This window comes from Euprymna scolopes, chromosome 42 (genome assembly GCF_053919585.1).
Source record: "Euprymna scolopes isolate OS-2025 chromosome 42, ASM5391958v1, whole genome shotgun sequence".
NCBI lineage: Eukaryota > Metazoa > Mollusca > Cephalopoda > Sepiida > Sepiolidae > Euprymna > Euprymna scolopes.
The window spans coordinates 3,417,705-3,421,369 of NC_136523.1; positions in this window are offsets into that span (position 1 = coordinate 3,417,705).

Genomic DNA, 3,665 nt, shown 5'->3' on the forward strand with positions numbered 1-3,665 from the left:
TGAGAATCTTTCTATAAAATTAGAGAATCTTTCTATCAAGATTCTCGCGTTTGATAGAAAGATTCTTTAATTTGATAGAAAGATTCTCTAGTTCGATAGAAAGATTCCCTAATTTTATAGAAAGATTCTCTAGATTGATAGAAAGATTCTTGAGTTTGATAGAAAGATTCTCTAATTTGATAGAAAAATTGTCGAGTTGGATAGATAGATTCTCGAGTTTGATAGAAAGATTCTCTAGTTTGATAGAAAGATTCTCGAGTTTGATAGAAAGATACTCTTATTCAACAGAAAGATTCCCTAGTTTTATAGAAAGATTCTCGAGTTTGATAGAAAGATTCTCTAGTCTGATAGAAAGATTCTCTAGTTTGATAGAAAGATTCTCCAGTTTGATAGAAAGATTCTCGAGTTTGATAGAAAGATTCTCTAGTTTGATAGAAAGATTCTCGAGTTTGATAGAAAGATTCTCGAGTTTGATAGAAAGATTCTCTAGTTAGATAGAAAGATTCTTGAGTTTGATAGAAAGATTCTCTAGTCAGATAGAAAGATTCTCTAGTTTGATAGAAAGATTCTCGAGTTTGATAGAAAGATTCTCGAGTTTGATAGAAAGATTCCCTAGTTTTATAGAAAGATTCTGGAGTTTGATAGAAAGATTCTCTAGTTTGATCGAAAGATTCTCTAGTTTGATAGAAAGATTCTCTAGTTTGATAGAAAGATTCTCTAATTTTATAGAAAGATTCTCTAGTTTGATAGAAAGATTCTCTAGTTTGATAGAAAGATTCTCGAGTTTGATAAAAGATTCTCTAGTTTGATAGAAACATTCTCTAGTTTGATAGAAAGATTCTCGAGTTTGATAGAAAGATTCTCTAATTTGATAGAAAGATTCTCTAATTTGATAGAAAGATTCTCTAGTTTGATAGAAAGATTCTCTAGTTTGATAGAAAGATTCTCGAGTTTGATAGAAAGATTCTCGAGTTTGATAGAAAGATTCTCTAGTTTTATAGAAATATTCTCTTATTTGATAGAAAGATTCTCGAGTTTTATAGAAAGGTTCTCGAGTTTGATAGAAAGATTCTCTAGTTTGATAGAAAGATTCTCGAGTTTGATAGAAAGATTCTCGAGTTTTATAGAAAGATTCTCTAGTTTGATAGAAAGATTCTCTAGTTTGATAGAAAGATTCTCGAGTTTGATAGAAAGATTCTCGAGTTTGATAGAAAGATTCTCTAGTTTGATAGAAAGATTCTCTAATTTGATAGAAAGATTCTCTAGTTTTATAGAAAGATTCTCTAGTTTGATAGAAAGATTCTCGAGTTTGATAGAAAGATTCTCGAGTTTGATAGAAAGATTCTCGAGTTTGATAAAAGATTCTCTAATTTGATAGAAAGAATCTCTAATTTGATAGAAAGATTCTCTAGTTTTATAGAAAGATTCTGAAGTTTGATAGAAAGATTCTCTAGTTTGATAGAAAGATTCTCGAGTTTGATAGAAAGATTCTCGAGTTTTATAGAAAGATTCTTTAGTTTGATAGAAAGATTCTCTAGTTTGATAGAAAGATTCTCGAGTTTGATAGAAAGATTCTCGAGTTTGATAGAAAGATTCTCTAGTTTGATAGAAAGATTCTCGAGTTTGATAGAAAGATTCTCGAGTTTGATAGAAAGATTCTCTAGTTTGATAGAAAGATTCTCTAGTTTGATAGAAAGATTCTCGAGTTTGATAGAAAGATACTCTTATTCGACAGAAAGATTCTCGAGGTTGATAGAAAGATTCTCGAGTGTGATAGAAAGATTCTCTAGTTTGATAGAAAGATTCTCTAGTTAGATAGAAAGATTCTCTAGTTTGATAGAAAGACTCTCGAGTTTGATAGAAAGATTCTCGAGTTTTATAAAAGATTCTCGAGTTTGATAGAAAGATTCTCTAGTTTTAAAGAAAGAGTCTCTAGTTTGATAGAAAGATTCTCTAGTTTGATAGAAAGATTCTCGAGTTTGATAGAAAGATTCTCGAATTTGATAGAAAGATTCTCTAGTTTTATAGAAAGATTCTCGAGTTTGATAGAAAGATTCTTGAGTTCGACAAGATACATATGAAGAAGTTAAGCATTCCAGTATTATACAAAGTATACGTTGAAGGAAACCGGCCTAAAAGGAAAATTGATAGACAACGTTTGTGAATGAATAAACATGAAGATAAACCAAACGAATATCTTGACTTTAGATCATAGATTTTTAAAGATAACCAGCCATGTTAGTGCGTATTCTGAAGATAGTTTAATAATAGCTATTGTAAAGGTCCTGAAAAACGACACCACTCGGTAATTCGTGGAAATACAACATATGGAACACTTTGGAAAATCTCAATAGTTTGCACAATATTTAAAAAATACTAGAGATCCGTCTTCTGCATCGATTAGTCTTTTGTGCATCATGAGTAAGTTGCTATAATCCGTGTAAAATAAAAAGATTGTCAATAACCTCAGCAAAAAAACAACTTACTCGGTGACAAGCAATATGGTTTCTATCCTGCGAGATCTACAGTTGAAGTACTGACTAATTTTATATAGTATCAATGAATTTATTGACGGAGTTCCTCTCAAGAGAAATAGTTTTAACATATGGGATGCATTTTATAGGGTTTGGCTAAAGGATTTCTAGCTATGAATCTGGGAATATATTCTCAGCCATCAAATCTTTTCTCTCAATTAGGTTTTTACAAGTAGTGGACGATGGGCAGAAGTCCGATATGTAAAGTATCAACGCGGCTGTGCCTCAAGGAGCCATTCTAGGCCCAACCTATTCCTTTTCTTTATCAACGATCTGCCAAATCATAATCTAAGTTCATTTCTCGACAGATATGCAGGCGTCACTACCAAATATGGGAACATTTCAAACGCCAACAACGGCCTAGATCTCTCTGAGTCTAACACCTTTGGACTTAAGCACGTGGTGCAATGCGACAAAAGGTGACTGGTTAATTTTACCGCATCAAAAATCACGCTTCCATCTTTTCACCGTAAACGCTCTGTACCCTACACTCCGTCTAAAAGAAGCTCCTTGCTTTAACAAGCTTCTGAGGTTCATCTACATTTCTGACATAAAATGGTAAATATTCATCAAATTTGTTGCCAAGGTCGCCGGAAAAAATGTTAGGTAATTCTACTGCTCCAAAAGTTATCTCACTCCCGACGCAATCCTCTGTCTGTCTAAGGGTCAAGTATATCTTAACGTGGAGTACTATTTCCATATCATAGCAGAAGCTGCTCGAAGTATTCTATCCTGGCTTGACAAAATTCAAAACTGGCATCGAAATCTAGTAAGCGATGCCGTTTTCGCTTTCCTCCAATATCTTTCCCACTAAAGAGACGTTGCGAGTCTGCCTATTATCTATCATTATTTCCATTGTGAGTGCTCGTATGAGCTTCAACCTATGGTATTCCTATACTAAACCCTCATAAAACACTCGTTTAGCTACAACCGATACCAACAATTTCCCCTTCCCTAGATGTGCCCAAATCTAAACAAAAATTCAATGAACAAAGCTTTATTTCTTGAACTGCTCACCTGTTAAACTCTGTTCCGCTAGACTGCTTTCCATCTGGCTACAAAATGATCACCTGCAAGTCAAATGTAAATAAGTTCTTGTTGATCCGCCTCTTTAAATAATTAAATTATGTT